General features: G+C 37.4%; 1 long non-coding RNA gene across 1 annotated transcript; it reads left to right on the forward strand.

Annotated features, from left to right (window-relative positions):
• The first annotated feature begins 779 nt into the window (after nt 1–779).
• Nucleotides 780–16,256, forward strand: LOC139035059 (uncharacterized). The gene is made up of 2 exons (XR_011487572.1): nt 780–831; nt 16,183–16,256. It is a non-coding gene; the product is annotated as an uncharacterized lncRNA (long non-coding RNA).
• The last annotated feature ends 3,596 nt before the right edge of the window (nt 16,257–19,852 follow it).

The raw sequence follows: 19,852 nt of genomic DNA on the forward strand, positions 1-19,852 counted from the left end.
CAAATCACATTCCACGTTGCTCGGCTTTTTACAGTATACTTAAACTTTATTGGCTATAGATCTGTCTTTGAGAAAGGGGAATGTGAACAATACAATGCAAAATGCAAAACATCTGTTAGATTTTCTTATCCCCAAACAAGCATTGTTCGGTGAGCATTTTAAGATTAAAAAAAAAATTCTAGTAACAAGTTATGGAAGGTAGAAAACTAACAATTACATGAGTTAGCTTCTGAGGGTTGGTTGTTTTTGTGTACTTAAGCTTCTAGATGACCCTTGCATAAAGTATATCCCAAGTTAATCTAACTTGACTGTGGCTTTTAATACCATGTACAAAGAAAAGTTTAGGCTAAAAATGAGGGACTGTAACTTACAAATGGTATAATGGGGAAACACACAGAACCAACATACTGAAGTGTTTTCTATTATTTATACTAAACAGTTATAGAAATTATATAGATGTAGGATATAATGACTCTAAATTGTATACTTTCTGTAATAGTCTTATTCAGTAACCTTTATCCTTCACTATGAATAGATCCTTTTCCAGAAGTGGGATGGCAGTAGGAAAGGAACCAAAACTTAAGATAGCCCTCAATTAGATGTTACTGGCTATAGCTGAGTAGCCCCCTTATTTTGAGGAAATATGCATTCTTATTCTTCTGTACTAAGAGAGGATGTTTGTGTACCTTACTTTCTCTAAGCCATCTTTCATCATTCTGAATAATGTGACTTATATTTTAAGTAATTAAATACCAGATTTCCCCCCTCAATTCCTTTTTATAGATGGATTACTACCAAATTCGTAGGATGTTTGGAGACCACTGAGATATGGTAAGCAGCTTTCGTTCCCTATTAAATATATAATAAGCACCTTATTGTAAAGCTTGAATTCTGTTTGACATATGCAGTTGTGAAAGCACATTTATAAACATGCAAGAGGAAAAGGAAATTTTTTTTTAAGCTCTTTGCAGCCCTTTTGGAGTTATACTGATTTTCATATTCCTTGTATAAGGGAACTTGTAAATACTTATTCTAAAATAACTCCTAAATTTAGATAAGTAAAATATAGGTGTTTGAATTTTCAGGCCTACATTATCGAAAAAGATGGAGGAAGAGTTGTTGACCAGTTTCAGCACAAGTTTTTCCTTTCTATTTTTTTAATCATGAATTTATACTGCTCATAAATTTATCATACAAAATCAAAAGACTTATGTGTGTGTGTTTAGCTAAATATTTTTCATAGGGTGGATTATAGAGTTAACAATTATCTAGTAAATTTGGGCTTTGCAGACAACCAGAATCATTGTAGGCCAAGATCAGAAACAAAACTAAAAGCACTTGGCTATTTAAATAAGCAAAATAGTACATACTTGATTTAGCCTTAACTAACTTAAAATTCTGGTGTACTTTTACCTGATTTCCTCAGTAACCTTTGTGGAATCAAAATAAGCCTCTTCCTATTTATATTAAAGGCTTTGCTTAAAAATGATGATGAAAGAAGATTTTAAGAAAAATATTTTACATATTCAGAAAGGAAAGTTTAAAGACAAAATAAAAAACATTATTGGCTCATAATAATTTTGTAGGAATAGCATGGTTATGTTTTCATTCAGTCAGTTAGTAAAACCGTTGTAGCCTGGGTTTAATAAGATAAGTATCTCAGAGATCAAATGATTGACAGAAGCACACTCTTTTCCTTATGTATCAACCTTCAAAGTCCAATGGCTCCTGTACTTTTCTGTGCTTTTAAAAAGGTACAAGCATTGCTTGAAAACTGCTTTTATTGCCCATTGTGTCATGTCAATTTTAAGTCAAGGCGTTATTTGTACCGTTAATTATACCATCTGGAACATGTTTATTGTTGTTCACTCACTAAGTTGTGTCTAACTCTTTGTGACCTCATTGGCTGAAGCACACCAGGCTTCCCTGTCCTTCGGTATCTCCTGGAGTTTGCTCAAACTCATGTCCGTTGAGTCAGTGATGCTATCCAATCATCTTATCCTCTGTCATCTCTTTCTCTTTCTGCCTTTAATCTTTCCCAGCATCATGGTCTTTTCCAACGTGTTGGCTGTTTGCATCAGGTGACCAAAGTATTGGAGCTTCAGCTTTAGCGTCAGTCCTTCCAATGAATCCTAAAGGAGCTCAACCCTGAATATTCATTGAAAGAAACATGTTCAGGATCTATAAAAAATGTAAAATAACCTGAAGACAGTAGTTGTCATCAGCATTAATAAAGATTGATGATCATTTCTTACCAGTATTATTTAACCTAAATTCTCAGAAAACCTAGGGATAAGTGACAGAGGAAAGAGTTGTCGTTGCGAGTGGACTGGAACAAGATCGTTGTTAAAGGTCTAACAAACCAAATGAGGAAGAGAAGCAGTGCTGTCGCTGCTCTGAAGATAGTTATCATTCTGTGCCAAAAACTTTTCTAGAGGAGCTTTTATTGTTTTTGTTGCTTGTTTCTGGGTTTATAAAATTGGAATTAAAGAGAGTTTCAGTCAGCTCTGCCAGCTGTGTGGTCATAGACAATATATCATTGAAGTTCTCTGGACTTTGATTTTCTCATCTATAAAATTTTGAGATTAGGATTGGAAGCCTAAAGCCTTTTCCAGCTTTAAAATTCTAGGGTTCCAGAAAATAGAAAAGAAGAGAAAAACACATAGGGACTATAATTGGCCTTTGAGCAACTCTTCAAACCCCCTCCCCTGAAATATCCATTTTGGAAGTAGTGATCTTTAGGTTTTCAAGGTCTTATGTGTGTAAGGAGGAGGGAACATCTATTGAGCACTTGTAAATGTTAGATGTCACTTTCACCAGGAAGCTTTTCCTAAATACCCACCCTCCTGCACACCTTTTAAAATGGATATTCATTCCCACCTTTATGTTTCATTTGCATCTTCTGCTTGCTTCTGTCATTATCACATTGTACTCACTTATGCCTGTTATTGCTACAGATTGTTACTTCCTTTGATACAGAACTGTGTTTTAGTGTCTTACTCATCTTTTATTCACAATTTCTCACACAGACCCTCACATATTAAAGGCACTTAGTAATAAAAATCTTTGGAATAAATATTCACTGTTTTATATATGCTATCTCACTGAACCTACGTAATATAACCCCATCTCTAAGAAAATGAGCTCAAAGTCAAAACATAAATGTCATACTGCTAATAAATGATAAAGCAAAGATTCTACTTTGAAACTCTCTGACTCCAAATGTGAGCCCTTTCTGCTTGATCAAGCTGCCTTCCATGCAGAGTAAGGAGAAGGCCAGTAGAACAGAATTTGGTTCACAGCGTGGAGAGGATAATCTGGTCAAATTTCACATTGTTGAACAACATACATATTTCTTTTGTCTTTCAGTATGGTTGATGTACCTGTTTTCCCTAAGTAAACAGAATTGGCTTTGATGCTTATTTTGTATTTTTAAAGTTTGGGTACTACTGATCTTTGCATTTAAGAAAAAACCGATTTAGCCATAGTTGGGGTTGTTGGAGACCAAGGGGAAAGCAGGATCCACTTGCTTCTCTTCTCAGTCTCTGCTCCACAATAGATTCCACATCCTCTATTCTCCTTTCACTTCCACTTATTATGTCACTACCTGTTTTGTTAAGTTCATAGGCTATCAGCATTCCCAGAGAAAATCACAATAATCCTTGCTGGATCTCATTGATGCTTTTGATGATACTTTCATTCCTGTCACATTGATTCCTCATTGCATTCCCTACAACACCTATTGCAAACTTTTTGTACTTTTTCTATCTTCATTATTCCACTTTCATTTTCCTTCATCCCTTTATCTTCAATTTTGTTGATTTAGATTTGCAATTATATAATGGGATGACAGAGGATGAGATGATTGGATGGCATCACTGAATCAATGGACATTGAGCACACTCCAGGAGATAGTGAAGGACCTGGCATGCCTCAGTCCATGGGGTCACAAAGAGTCATACACAACTGACCAGCTAAACAACAGCACATACTGAAAATTTGATCTTTGCTGTTCTTCAGCTTAATCTTTCACTTTTCCATTTTTTAACTCTGTGTCACTAGTTACTGGCCTACCTTCTTCCTCTTCTCTTCTGAAGAGTGACATTTCCCAAGGCTCTGTCTTCCATTGTCCTCTCTCTCTCTCTTACTTGTTACTTACCTACTTTATATGTAGTTTTGCATCTGTTAATCCTATACCCTAATTTGTTTCTCCCCCTTTGTTGGCTGTTGGTTTGTCATAAGTTCCATTGTCTCCTCCTGACTTGCTCTTTTGTGATCCTGTGTGTCCCATGACTTAAACTATCATCTCCAAAGCCAAGACTTTCAAATCTACATCCAGTTCTGATCTCTCAAGTCAATTCCATCCTTATCTTTAAAATTGCTATTTGGAAGTCACTTAGCTGTATTTTACTCAATTCAAACTCAGCACGTCTTTATCCTGATCCTAAATCAAGTTTCCTCACTTTCTTATTTCTGATAATGAGAGTTCTTCCTCCTTTTTTTGAGACTCTTCTCCTAGAGCGTAGTTATGATCATGTCATTCCCACTGCTAATTCTGTATTTAACCTTCCTAAGCCTCAATTTTCTCATCTGAGTGTGTTATGAGTCTTTGGATTGTGGTGATGAAAGTATACACTCATATGAAATGGGCCAAACTTGGCACCTAATTTATGGAAGGCATTCTCTGTTGGACTTTCCCTTGTTTAAACACTGCTGTGGCTCTGTATTGTTTAAGAAATAGAGCTAATGCTTCTCAGCCTGACATGTAAACTCTTATCAAAGTATCTACTGAAAATGCTCCACTTTTTTTTTTTGCTTATATATTTTTTTCATTTGAAAGTTGGCCCTTTATAATTTATACCAGTTAAAATCCTAACCCAGGATAAGTACATTCTCTTCCACAAAATGCTCCCTAATGCTCACATTTATATGTCAACTCCTCTTCATTCTCAACCCTTTTCCCACAATTTACAAATTCTGTCTTGAATTATACTTATAGGTAAAGATGACATTTTTCTGTTAGAATTTTACATTCATCGTGAGGGTTAGTCTTATTTTTAACCGTTTTTTATAACCTTCACAGTGATAATAGAGGGCCTTCTCTGTAACAGACCCTCACAATATTTTTTGAATAACTTTTGATAGATCAGCAGTGTGCTTTGTTTGTACATTCAGATTCCCAGATGCTTCAGTGGGAAGAGCTGATTGTGAAATATGATAGAGTCATGGGTCATGACATTGCACAAGTATGCTAAAAGTATATTTGATTAGATTATGCAGTAGCCTGATAGCAAAAGCATATATGGTTTGTTCACTTTATGTGGTATTAGGAGAATGGGAACAGGCCTAGACTAAACATTTTCATAATCTTTCATTGACCTTCCTGGAGATAGAATCCTCAGCCTTTGCCATCTCTAATTATTGTAATTTTGGACTTAGAACACATGTGTTATATGGAAATCTCCCTTGCCTGTCCTACTTCCCCATGCCTTGTTGGCAAGCAGTGTAGGTAGTTGTTGAGGTTCCTTTTTGCAAAAGTCATAGTTAAACTCAAAGCCATTTTGTAGAGAATTCAAAATTTGGATCTACCCAAATTAAAAGGGAAATCAAGACAAGTAACATATCTTATTCATGAAAACAAATTTTAACAACCAATACAACCTGTAATATAGCATCATCACTATTGAAGACAAGAAGAGGAGGGTGTGGAGGCAGGGATGTGAAACCTGAAGAGATTAAAAAAAAAAACAAAAAAAAAACGCTCTTCCAGAATAACTCTCTACTCTGTTTATTGTTTCTCAGCTCTTAATCTCCCTTTCCCTCTGGGTCCCAGAGCCCTTTTACAAAATTGGTGTGTTTGAGGTTAGGATGAGACTTTGGTATAGTGCAAACAGTGTTGGCTTTGGCATCAGAGAAACTAGGTGCAAGTTCTGGCTCCGGTGTTACTGTGTGATCTCACTTCACATCTCTAGTGCCTTAGTTTCTGTCTGTAAGGTGAAGCTGTTAGTACCTGCTTCCTGTAATTGTGATGAGGCTTGAGAATAATATTGTAATATGATAAAAGCTTCCAAATTATACAGTGTTTTGTGAATAATTACTCAATGAAGGAGCTATGTTGACTTACTCCTGAAACCAGAACAATGTTTGAAGCTTTTAGTTCTCACCTGAAGGTGAGAATTTTTTTCCCATGGGTTCGAAAGTACCTAAGTATATGATTACAAGTGGAAAAATATGGGACAAAAATAATGTATTGGTAGTTTTTCCATTTTCATTTGTGTGTGAATTTTTAATATAAATTCAGAGACATAAAGATTAATGAAAGTCAAGATGCTTTAGTGAATAAGTTTCAGCAGTTCAACTTTATAACAGTTAAACCTGTTAAATTTTTCTGAAAAATGCCAGCATTTGGAATTTTTTTTTAAAACAAGTAAATTTCTTATTGACTGCAAAAGTCAATAAAGAGTTCCTTTATTTGGAGCTCTCTTATATTTTTGTCATTCTGCAAGCCCTAACTTTAAATATACTCACTTCAAAGAGAGGCTTTCTTTGATCATTGTGTTAGTTTTCTTTCTTTCTTTTTTAATTAGTTTTCTAGGACTGCTACGGGCTTCCCTGGTGGCTTAGATGGTAAAGAATCTGCCTGTTATACAGGAGACCCAGGTTTGATCCCTGAGTCAGGAAGATCCCCTGGAGAAAGGAACGGCTACCCATTCCAGCATTCTTTTTTTTTTTTTGTAATTTATTTATTTTTAATTGAAAGATAATTGCTGTGCAATATCGGTTTGATTTCTGCCATACATCAATATGAATTAGCCATAGATGAACATATGTCCCTCCCTCTTCAGCCTCCCTCCCACCCTTTGCCACCCATCTAGGTTGTTACAGAGCCCCAGTTTGAGTTCCCTGAATCTTGCAGCAAATTTCCATTGGCTACCTATTTTACGTATGGTAGTGTATATGCTTCTATGCTACTCTCTCCATTCATCTCACCTTCTCCTTCCTCCCCACAGCTCATCCATTAATCTGTTCTCTATGTCTGCATCTACATTGCTGCCCTGCAAATAGACTCATTAGTAGCATCTTTCTAGATTCCATATATATGTGTAAATATATAATGTTTTTTTTCTTTTTCTGACTTCACTCTATATAATAGGCTCTAGTTTATCCACCTCATTAGAATGGACTTAAATGATTCCTTTTTATGGCTGAGTAGTATTCCATTGTATATACATACCACAGCCTCTTTATGCATTCATCTATTGATGGACTTCTGGGTTGCTTCCATGTCCTAGCTTTGTAAATAGTGCTACAAAGAACACTGGCACTCCAGAGGAGCCGGACAGGCTATGGTCCATGGGGTCACAAAGAGTCAGACACAACTGAGCAATTAACACTTACTTACTTACTTATCTAGGACTGCTAAAACAAAGTACCCCAGGTTGGGTGACTTAATAGAAATTTATTTTCTCATAGTTCTAATAGCTGTAAGTCTGAGGTCATGGGATGAGCAGAGTTGGTTTCTTTGGAGTCTTCCTCTTTCGTTGGCTTACAGAAGGCTATCTTCTTCAGATATCTTCACAACCTCATCTTTCTTTGACTGATTGTGTTCTAATCTCTCTTCTTACAAGGACACCAATCATACTGGATTAGTTCCCCATTCGTATGACCTAATTTTACCTTAGTGGCCTCTTTAAAGGCCCTGTGTCCAAATGCAGTCACATTTGGAAGTATTGGGGATTAGAATTACAACATTACAACATATGAATTTTGAGGAAGACACAGTTTACCCCATAACAGCCACCTTATCAAAAGTACTTCCCCCATTTTTATTCCTTTTGTGTGCTTATTTGAAATTATTGTATTTGTTTACTCTTTTTGACTGACTTTTTCATTTAAATATAATTGTTGTAAAGACATGGATACTATTACTTTTGTATCCTCAGTCTCTGGCAAAATGCCTTGCACCTGGTAAGTAGCTGGTTTCGTCACTTACCTTGTAACTTTGGGCAAATAATTTAACCCCTTTGTGCCTCAGTTTACTTAGGTGGTTTAGTTGCTAAGTCGTGTCCAACTTTTTTGCGACCCCATGGACTTTAACCCACCAGGCTCTTCTGTCCGTGGGGTTTCCCATGAAAGAATGCTGGAGTGGGTTGCTGTTTCCTCCAGGGGATCTTTTCAACACAGGGATTGAACCCATATCTCCTGCTTGGCAGGTGGATTCTTTACCACTGAGCCACCTGGGAAGTCCACTTAGGTGGAGCTCTTATGCATTATCCACTTCCTATTATGTTATCATTTTTCAGTGCTTAGAACAGTATCTGACACATAGAAAATGCTCAATAAATGTTAGCAATTATTCTTACGTTTTCCACACATTTGTTGAAAAACAGAATGAATGAATCAAATGCCTTTTGAAAAACAAATATTTCTGAATGATTTCCACATGGCAGTCCACAAAACAGCATTTTTTTCCCCAAGGCAGATTTTTTTTTTTTTTTCCAGTTCAGAATGTGTTATACTTCACTGACCATAGTAACTACCATAAAACCCTTTTGGTGCTGGAAGATTGTGATTCTAACTGCATTTTCAATGACTTCTGCACAGTCACTCTGACTACATGTCTTGGGTCTCTTTGGTGGGTGTGTCATTGTATATTTTCCTTGAATGATGGTTTTTGCATGTCTATAGTTTTTATTCGGGGTTAACTAGAAGTGGGAAAACAAGCATGTTATACAAAATTAATGACTCTGGATTCCAGGAGAACTAGAGATCAGAAGTATAGCTCCAATGGAAGGAGACATGAATTAGTAAAAGTTGGGTTGCAGAGAGCTGTTGAGCAAGGAACTAAAGGAACAGGAGCTTGGCCTAGCTGGGCCTGAGAGCTCAGAGAGGGTGAGATAAGAACCACTTCCTTAGATGTCTAGCTTGTTTCAGGAGAGACACAGCTGGAAGCTCAAAGAGCTTATGTGATTCTTAATCAAACTTAGACCAAGAATGCCTATACACATCCATGCCAGGATAGATGTATCCAGATTGAGAGATCTCAAATGATCTAATCAGTTCAGAGATGCTCTGTAATTTACCAGTTTTTAGTACTCTATAATTCTCAATGTATATAATACATAGAGGGTCTCATGTCAGTCTTCCTTCTTATAAGAAAATAAATGAATCTTTTCACAGATTTTCCTGAAAGTGTGCTAAAATATGCTGTCTATACAAGCATTCAAAAAGTAATAAATTAATAATAATGGTTAATATATAGAGCATTTACAATGTGTTAGTCACTGTGGTAAGCACTTTAGATATATTATCACATTCAAGTATCACATATTATGAGTTAGGTAATATGTCATTTCAATTTAAAGAAAAAGAAATTGAATCTCAGAGATATTAAACTGGCAAGGTTGCACAGTTTATAAGTAGTAGAAAGAAATCAGGTCTATTTGCTTACAAACCTCTGTACTCTATTTACCTTTCAAGTAGCATTTATTGTTTATATTCCCAAATAACATTTATTGTGTATACGCTAAATGGTATATGAAAGTTATAGCCTTTAATCTTGGTAACATTTTTTGAGTGCGTGGTAGATATTATAATTCCTAATTTTCCAATGTGAATTCTGAGGCTTAGAGAGATTTGCCTAAAGGTTTCACTTTGGGAGATAGGATCATAAGCAAGAATGTCAGGCTTTCAAGTGAAAGAAGAATGACAAGAACTATCATACTTTTAACTAATGTATTTAAAAAAAAACATATTTGCAGTCCAGATGTAGTTAAAGAAAAACACACACTAAACACAGTTCAGTTACCATAAATAGAAGGAGGAGGGGGTCTTTGGATTAAGTGGTAGTAAATATCGTGTAGTTTTATTCAGTGCGAAGTATAGAGGCTTCCACATAGGAATGCTCCCAACACTAATATAGCACATGTGCCTCTTAAGCCAGTTCTTTTTCAACAACACCTTTTTCAGAAGAATAAGGTGGCAAAAAAAAAAAAAAGAATACATGCATATGTAAAACAGAGATTTGGCAAATGAACTGTCCAGTTCTTGACATCCCTGCAAATTCACCCTCATTAAAAATAGAAGTTGAGACGTATAGCTTTCCCCTTCATTCCTCTGAGGATAAATCTCTGAATTCCCGTGTTGAATAGAAAATGCTAAAACATCACCATCTCTATGAATCACTATCTTATCCCAATAAACCCTGAAATCCAACCTCAAAATTATATAGTTACAGGCCCACTACAGGAGTGTTTCTTTTAACACACGACAGTATCCATGCACACTAACACTGCATGTTCATTCTCTCCAGAGATTGTAAATAACATTATACAATATATGTGGCTTTTTTCCTTCTCTTTCTTTTTATAGTAACTGCATAAATAGACAAAAAGCTTTGGGAAAAAAGTATCTGTTTTCTTCCCCCTTCATGAAATCTTTAGTCTGATTATTATACCCAAGATAAGCAAAACCCAAGTGTGTTTGCTCTTAATTAAAGCTCTTTTCATAGTGTACCCAGAGGCACCACATAAGAGTGTGCAAACCAGATGAGATGAATAGTAAGCATTCTGATTTATTCACCAAAAGATTATCTATGCATTTTTGTTTTGAGAAATTGATGTTAGGAACTTAAACAAGAATCCTTAACACTTAGGAGAAAAGTAAGTTTGTAGTCAGTCATTCTCATGTGTTTGTGTTTCCATAGTGAGGGCTTTACAAAGAAACTACCATATGGACTGGGAATGAGGGAAGGACTAGGAGAGTGTTCTCATCTACCAAGAGGCAAAGGGATGACGCTTGTGTCTGAATTTCCTTAGCACTCTCTCAGTTCCCCTGGTTTTCTTGTCGTCAAAACACACAGTTTGTTTCGAAGAGATTATAAATTCCTAGTCATTTGTTTGTAGTGTGAATAAATGAAAATAGAAAGTTGATAGTATCCATTCCAGAAAATAGGACACCTCAGCAGGATCTCATAAAGCTCTAAAGAGAAGTTTCATTTTGCTTTTTTAGATGTAGGAACAAACGGAGGAGGAAAAGCTGCTTGTCTAGAGTTAGTTTCAAGAACAATCAGTATAACACAAATAAACAAATTGTCAAACATCAGGCTCTAGATTCTGTATTCTAGCCTGTTCTCCTTCTATTTTATAACCTGTCTGTTTGACTTTGGGTTTTTAACTTTCTGATTCTTAGATTCTTACCTAGATTAATGCTATGCAATGTTTGTTGTTATTTGTTGTTCAGTCACTCAGTCATGTCCAACTCTTTTTGGCCCCATGGACTGCAGCACACCAGGCTTCCCTGTCCTTCAGTGTCTCCTGGAGTTTGCTCAAACTCATGTCCTTTGAGTCAGTGATGCCATCCAAACATTTCATTCTGTCGCCCTCTTCTCCTTTTGCCCTCAATCTTTCCCAGCATCAGGGTGTTTTTCAATGAGTTGGTTCTTCACGTCAGGTGGCCAGAGTATTGGAGATTCCGCTTCAGCATCAGTCCTTCCAATGAATGTTCAGGGTTGATTTCCTTTAGGATGGACTGGTTTGATCTCTAGCCATTGTGTAAAGCTCTTCATACATTATTTGTTTTAATCTTCACAGTAATACCATGAAAGAGAAATTATTCCCTATTATACAGATGAAGAAATCAAGGTTTAGAGAGGTAAAATGCATTATCCAATTTGATATAACTAGTAGAAGAGTTATTAATAGTATCAGACTCACGACATTCTGATTCCAGTGCCCAAGCATTTAACCCCAAATGGTTGTAATGATATACTAAGATAATGGCTACATAATAGGGATTAACAAATGACTTATTAATTCAACAGAGGTTTATGAATGCTTCTATTTTTTGTCATGTACTATTCTATGCATTTAGGTTATAGCAATTAATTATAAAGACAAAGTCCATGGACTTATGAAACTTACATTACTATGAGGAAAACAGATAATAAAAAATTAATATTCCTGGTAGTGATGACTCTTATGAAGGAGAGCGAGGGAAGGTAAGAAATGGAGAGTGATGAAGATGGGATGACTGTTTCACAATTTCTCTGCTAAGGTGACATTTGAACAGACACTTGAATAAAATGAGGGAGCGAGGTATATAAAATTAACTGGGAAGAATGTTTCAAGCAGAGAGTAAAGCTAGTATAAAGCCTTGAAGTAGTCAAGAAACACTACAGAGTTCTGTCTTGGTAGAGTGGAGTGAGCTAGAAGAAACACAGTAGGAGATGAAGTCAGAAATAGGGGCAACATTATGAAAGGCTTTGTAGACTATAGTAAGAACTTTGGACTTGATTCTGAATGAAATGGAAAGCAATTATAGGATTTTTAAGCAAAGGAGTGATACTGTCCGGTGTAAATTTTAAAGACTGCTTATTGGATTATAGGGTAAATTATTAAATTGAAGGCAGATTGAAAGTGGAGTTAATAAGACTTGCTTATGGATTAGATGTGGCCAAGAATGGTGTGAGAGAATGTCAAAGTTTTTGATCTGAGCAGCTGAAAAAATGGAGTTTCTACTTACAGAGTTAATGGAAGGGTGGAGGTAGAGGGTAGAAATAGGAAAATAGGAATTCAGGTTGGGAACTGTTATTTATGAGATGCCTCTTAGGCAGTCAAACAGAGGTGTTCAATGGGTTATACAAATCTGAAATTCAAGGAAGAGGTTGGAGTTCAAGATATACATTTAAGAGCTGTTAGTCTCTACATGTTACTTAAAGTACAGAAGTGGATAAGATCACTAGAGAAGGGGGTTGGCTAAAAGACAGAGAGATCTGAGCCCTAGGGCACTCTTAAAATTCTGGAAGATTAATCAGAACCAGTAGACAAGATCGAAAACAAGAGCTGAAAGAATTAAGAGTAGAAGGAAAACTGAGAGAGTGCTGTTGTGGTCGCCAAGTGAGAAAATGATTCAAAAAGGAAAAAAATGGTCAACTGTGTCAAATGCTGCTTAAAGGACAAGTAAGATGAGCATTGGATTTGATGACAATGAGGTCCTTGGTGATCTTGACAGAAGTGACTTTCAAACAGGGCCTGGGAGCAAAACAGCTCAGTAGTGTGGCTTCAGGAGAGAATGGGAGGGGAGGAAGTATGGACAATGGGTACAAACAGGATTTTTTTTGGTGGGGGGGAGGTCTGCATTGGATTTTCATTGTGGTGCAGGCTTCTCTTCTTGCATCACACGGGCTCTCTAGTTGTAGTGCAAAGGTTTAGTTGCCCTGTAGTGGGATCTTAGTTCCCTGCCCAGGGATTGAACCCACATTCCCTGCATTGGAAGGTGGATTCTTAATCACTGGACCACCAGGGAAGTCCCTCTAAACAAGATTTTGAAGATTTTTGTTCTAATGGGGAGCATAAAGATTGAGTGATAGTTAAGTGGTAAATGTAGTTCACAGGAGAGTTATTTTTTTAAATGAAGTGTATAGAACAGACTTGATGTTTATGGTATCACTTCTGTAGAGGGAGCAATAGATGATCAGGAAAGAGAGGGAGCAGTTATTATTGCTATTTTACTGATTTATCATTATTGCTACTAATTATTATTGCTCCTGTACAATGGGAACTGATATTTAAAATTCATCCTCAAAAGCTCTATAAATGTCTCAATTATACTAATAACAGATATTTGTTGTTTGCTGTATGACTGAGACTCTTTCAAACATTCCACTGTCATTTTCTTGTTTATTCCTCTTAGTGCCACTATAATCATCTCCATTTAACAAATGAAAACCAGTTTAACAGAGTTAAGAATTTCCCCACAGTCATAGTCAGGGTTCAAGCCTAAACCCAGGCTTGACTGCCCTCAGAGTAGGTTGCTAATCTCTTCTAAAGTGCTTCTGGTCAGTTATTTACTATGGTTTACTCAGGACAAATATTAGATTCTCTGTGGAAATTTCAGCAAAATTGATTATTCTAAACCAGGAATTTTGTATTTAGTGAGGCATAGTCTTTATGAAGATTTCCCACTCTGTAAAATTTACTTTCCACTTAAACATAACTATAAATTTGAAATCTCTGTGAGTGCTTCTGGACATCATGTAAATGAAAGGGTTGTTTTAGGACAGTAAGACAAACCGTCACCTATTGTTATCGGTCTCTTTAAGGCCAATGTGTGGGGGAATATTAAAGGATCTCTTAAGTTTTGTGGTCTTGGGCAGAATATTTAGTGTCAATTGGTCCCAGTTTTTCTTATTAGTAAAATGGAGATAAAAGGTATACTTTGCAGGTTTATGGCAAAAATTGTATACACACAAGGGATAATATGTGTCAATTACTTAGCACAGTCCATGGCCCAGAGTAAGTAAGCACTTAATAATGCTCATCATTGGTTTTCTTCTCTCAGTAGCTTGGAAAAGGCAATTCTTCATTTCCAATTGAATTCCAGAGAGCTTTGAAATTTACAGGGCCAAAGGAATTTGCTTAATTAGAAGAGAATATTTGGGGGATTGAGTAGGAAACTATATTTAGAATGAATGCTGAGTTCCAAAGAGACTGCCTCATGCTCCAGTTCTACTCAACCCAGTTTTAGCTGGGCACCACATGAAACATGTCCTTTTTGTTACAAGGGTAACTCACCTAGACAGCTGGTTCAGTTTATGTTATGAAATCAACATCTTCATGAAGCAAGCATTTTGAATTGTGCTATGATGTCAATGACCTAATTCCAGTGTTGTTTAAACTTCCTGTAGCAGTAGAATGTCTTCTTATGAATAAATTTTTATGTGGAATTACAAAATAATTTTCATTAGTGTCTCCTCCCCACCTCAGATGGCCCCTCTGGCACAGCAGTGGAACTTTAGGATTCTGTAAGATCTAATTTGAAAACCACTAACCTAAATGATTTGGGTACTAAAAAAGTGATAGTTGCTCAGTCATGTCCAACTCTTTGCGACCCTATGGACTGTAGCCTGCCACGCTCCTCTGTCCATGGAATCCTCTAGGGAAGAATACTGGAGTGGGTTGCCATTTCCTTCTCCAATCTGGGTACTAGATTATCAATAAATATATTTTCAATAATATTTATCATTCAAAAATTATGTTAGTGACACTGTGCTGAGTGGTGAGAGGAAGGATATGATGAGTAAATCAGAACCAAATTCAAATTATGTAGGCTTTAACTATAGGGAAATTTATTGTACCAGATGACTACAAGTCCAGAAACTAGAATGGCTGTGGAAGACAGTATAATGGCTCCCTCAAAGTGTCTGTGTACTATTTCCCCAAACCTGTGAAATGTTATGTTATAATGCAAAGGGGAATTAAGGCTGCTAATCAACTGACCCTGTTTAGGGAGATTATGTGTTTTTTTTGCATGAGTCTAGTGTAATCATCAGAATCTTTAGGAGTGGAGGAGGAGGCAGCAAAGAATTAAAGAAGGAGACATGAGGATGGAACAAAAGTTTGAACGATAATGTGAGAAGGGCTTGATCTACCTTCACTGACTTGAAGACAGAAGAAGGCCTCAAAGTGACTTTTATAGCCTTTGTTTTTCATTCTGTATGGTGAAAAATAGAAATCTCCAAAAGGATTATCTAAACAGATTATAGCATGTAATGCTCAGTTTCAAATATCATTACTGTTTCTTGTCACCATAGAAATTTGAAGATGTTCTCTTCAGATGAAGAGTTATTATTACCTCTACCTGGTATTTTGTTTTTGTATTTTTTTCTTTGCCTCCTTCAGTTGTTTACTGTTTGTTCACTGATACCATACATTAGATTGGCAGAATTTATCTTGTTACTGGAAGTCTGTACCCTTTGAACAACAACTCCCCATTTCCCCTTACTACCACCCCATGACAACCGTGTCCTCAGGGTCTGTCCATGTGGGTGTCACAAATGGCAGATTTTCCTTTTCTTATGACTGAATCATATTCAAGTGGGTGTGCACTATATTTTCTTTACCTGCTCATCTGTGATGGTCACCTAGGTTGTTTCCATGCCTTGGCTGTTGTGAATAATGCTGCAGTGAATGAGGAGGTGCAAATCTCTCTTCAATATATTGATTTTGTTTCTTTCAGCTATAAACCTAGAAGTTTGATCACTGGATCAAATGAGAGTTCCATTTTAAATTTTTGTCTAATTAGAAAAGCATAATCTGTCCAGAATCTGTCAGGTGTGTAGTCCCCAAGTCACACAATCCAGCCCAGGAGTTAAATATTCATTGCTTGTATTCTCTCTTCTAGGCAGTATGCTCAGAGCTGGAAGTACAGAATTCATCAAAAAGACCAAAACAAGCAAAGAGGAAGCTGCAGTATGGTATTTGTTGCTCTTATTATAGTGTCTGCAGTAGTATAGGAGTGGGGTACCAAGCCCAGTCTTAGGGAATTGGGAAGCCCTCTTTGAGGAAGTGAAGCAGTAGTATTTAGCCAGGTAAAGACGTTCCGACCCCAGAAGCACGAGCGACCATGGCACATATAGGGAGCTATAATTGAGGGAGTATAAGTAATTGGGGGAGTGCTAGAACACAGACTACAGTGGATGTAGTGGTAAGAAATGCAGATTAGTTAGGGTAATGATATCCTGAACTAAGGTAATGACAGTGAGGATGGAAAGAAGTGACAAATTCAAAAGACATTAAGGATATAGAACAAAAGCATTGGTGTTTGATTTGAATATAAGGGGGTGAGAGAGGGAGGCATCGTATATGGTGCCTCGGTCTCTAACTTGGGCACTTGAATGGAATTTGGGGATTGGTGACAAGAGGGTGAAATAGGGGAAAGAAAGGAGTTTAGGGGGCTTCAGTTTCTAAATGGTAGCCTGCTTGGTTACTCTTCTTAGTACTCCAGTCAGGTCTCCTAGGCATCTAGCACTCACCTGAACCTGGGCCATTGTGAGGTCCTGATAATCTCATTTATCTCCTTGAAAGCTAGAACTGTGTCCTTAGAGATAACCCCACAGTCGCCAGTTCCATTGGCTGGAGACCTCTCAAATGTGGACAAAATTCATTGGATCACGGTTATAATATACCAGGCATCAGTGTCAATTCCTGCCTAGATCCCCCTCTGCAGTGCTGAGTCTTATACATGTGCCCCTGGTACTAACAATAGACCTTCTGTTACCAGGCCAGCAACTCCAATAATGATTTTTTTTCCCATGGTGATGCAATACTGCAGGTGAGCCTGCAGCCTTGTGCCAAACTGGCCTGTGGTAACACTCTGGATAATGCAGTATGGAAGCTTAAACAGCACCCAAAATTCTATTTTGCCAGCACACCTGCCTTTGACGGACGAACTAAAGTTGAATATCAGTGGAGCTGCAGGGAGGGCATACTTTCGCATTATTTCTTCCAGAGAGCACATAGGTTGAAGGGTGGGCCCCCTGTAAAATATCAGTCACTTTCACCTTCTTAGCTATGGTCTGAAGCTGGTTCTGGTCCTGCAAACTTAAAACAAAGAGCAACCAACCAAAGAGAGACCTAATGAGAATTAGAAGGTCCTCAAGTAATTAGGTTGCCTCTTAAAACTCTTACCTGTGGTGAGTACACAACATTCAACACCTTTGCTCTGTGTGCAGCCTCTCACTAGGCATTTATAACCAATTACCTCATGTATGGATTTGTCAGAGTGCTTGAGTTAATGCGGCTCATTAAAACCTCATGGAGATGAGTGACTCACAGCTCCCTGCTGGCCAGAACACCTCTCCTAGTCAGGTTTGCACTGCTGACAGGTTGTTGACTAACCAGCAAATTTGACAAGGTTTGCTATAACTCAGAAGTTTAAACCTGCACAGGAATTTTATGAAAACCACATGGGCTGAAATGCTGGAGCATCAGGCCTTTTCCCAAGAAAAGGGGCATGTGAGGAGGTATTAGAGGTGGGAGGAGCAAAAAGAGAAAACTTGAGAAAAGAAAACTTAGAGAAAATTTGATCATTTTTCTGTATGGAATTGTGATATGTTTCTGGGAACTCTCCCACCACCCTTTTCCATCTCCCTCCTTATGCAAAAGTTGGAGGTCATAGAGAGGCAGAGGCATGCCCCCCAGATATGACAGCATGAGTGGTTGGTGGGAAAGGGCTGTCGATGTCCATTCTCCTTTCTCAGAGGTGATGGATCTGAGTGTTGGAGCTATCCTGAATAGCTGTTCTGAATGTCTGCTCTATGGGCTGTGCTGCCTCCAGCCACAGCAGCATGGATGAGCAACGTGCTAGAGCTGAGAAGTACTTGAGAAAGAGCTATGACTTTTTGGAAGGCTGAAAACTCCCTACACTGGTGGTAGAGGAGCCAGCTGGATTTTGATGGGAAAAGGGAGGCTCCTGTAAAGTGTTGCTAAACCTCAGTTAGCAAGAGCTGAGTCATGGCATTCCCTGCAGTTAGACGCAGGCAACTTCTAACTTGACATGTGCTAGAGTAGCTCCAGTCTTCAAGTAACCAGCATGACATTGCACAAGGCACATACCATGAGGTGGAGAGTTGTAACTTGTGGTGGAAGTGGTTCCAGGTAACCTCTGCCACGTGTGTGAGGACCATTTATTATCTCTACCGTGTGCTTGGGGAAGCATTTATCACATAATCTGGAGAGAGATCAGAAGGACTCCTTTTGGGAAGGGTTATAGATGGTGACACAGTCTGGCTCTGACTGGTTTGTTGGAGAAAATAAGTATTGAGCATATGAATATACTTATTTCTTATGTAATAGTTATCACTTATTGAGCATTTACTCCAGGCACATTACATACAGCTTTTCACTCTGTACTCACAATGACCTGGTTGAGTATTATTTCCCCAGTTACAGAGAGGACATACAAAAGACAGAGAAAAAGACCTAACTAGTTTGTTATCCCCAAACATATGCTCTGAATCACTTTTTATTCTGTCCTCCCGTTCCTTGTAGTTCTATTAGTAGCTAAAGACTTCAATACTTAGTATTATCAGCTTAACTGGATGAGGAAAATGTAACTTTTTTTTCAGTTGACATATTTGTCTCAGGCCATTTATTGTAAACAGGCTGATAGCTCAAGGCGAGAATAAAATTGAGTGAAATATGAATGCCTTGTGTCTTTTGTGCATAGGGGGATCATAAGCTGGTTTTTGGTGGGACCGAATAAAGAAATAATGCATGTAAAAGTATCAGGCACAGTGCCTGGCACATTATGGAAGCTCAGAAAAAAATTTTAGTTTACTTTAGTCTCCATCCTAGAGTTGTATGAATTAATCTTTAATTCTTTAATTAGAAACTTAAAAGGAAATTATATAGTCTAAAGAATATTTCAGATTTTCTTTAAACCTGAAAGACTTTCTGTTTAAACACAGATTTTAAAAATTTATTCCTCTCTCTCCCTTTTTTTTCAATCACCTCTAAATTTAGGTCTAGACATTTTACCTGTAAGCTATTTGTGTGCTTACACCCTTCCTTATATTAAGACCAGAAGCATGAGATAGGGATGAATTAGGAATGGGTGAATCCAGCTGTACTCTTGAGTTCACTGAACATCTCAGATGAGTTTTTGAGTGTTTGGAGCTCACTGAAATCCAAAACAGCTTTCACTCATGTGTATTCTCTGCAGTTCAGAGCATGTGCAATTTAAGGGAAATTTAATCCATATGTTTCTGATTCGTTTACACTTAAATAGTCAAAATATTGTTTTTAATAGTTATTTGATGCCCAAGTAGCCTTTTGAACCTTTACAATAAGCTTTTAGAAGCCCGCATTTCACTTCAAAACAGGAAATCATGTCTTCCCAAGGAGGCAAACTAATTTATACATCTGAAAATTCAGGTTCAGTTGAAAATACCCCAAACCACAGGTTTTAAATGGCCTGTCTGCTTGGCAAATGAACACTCAGCTTTAGACTAAATTTTGTTTCAACATACCTACCCCTGGATGTATATTTGGACTGAACATCCATTTCAGTT

This window comes from Odocoileus virginianus, chromosome 5, assembly GCF_023699985.2.
Source record: "Odocoileus virginianus isolate 20LAN1187 ecotype Illinois chromosome 5, Ovbor_1.2, whole genome shotgun sequence".
Taxonomy (NCBI): domain Eukaryota; kingdom Metazoa; phylum Chordata; class Mammalia; order Artiodactyla; family Cervidae; genus Odocoileus; species Odocoileus virginianus.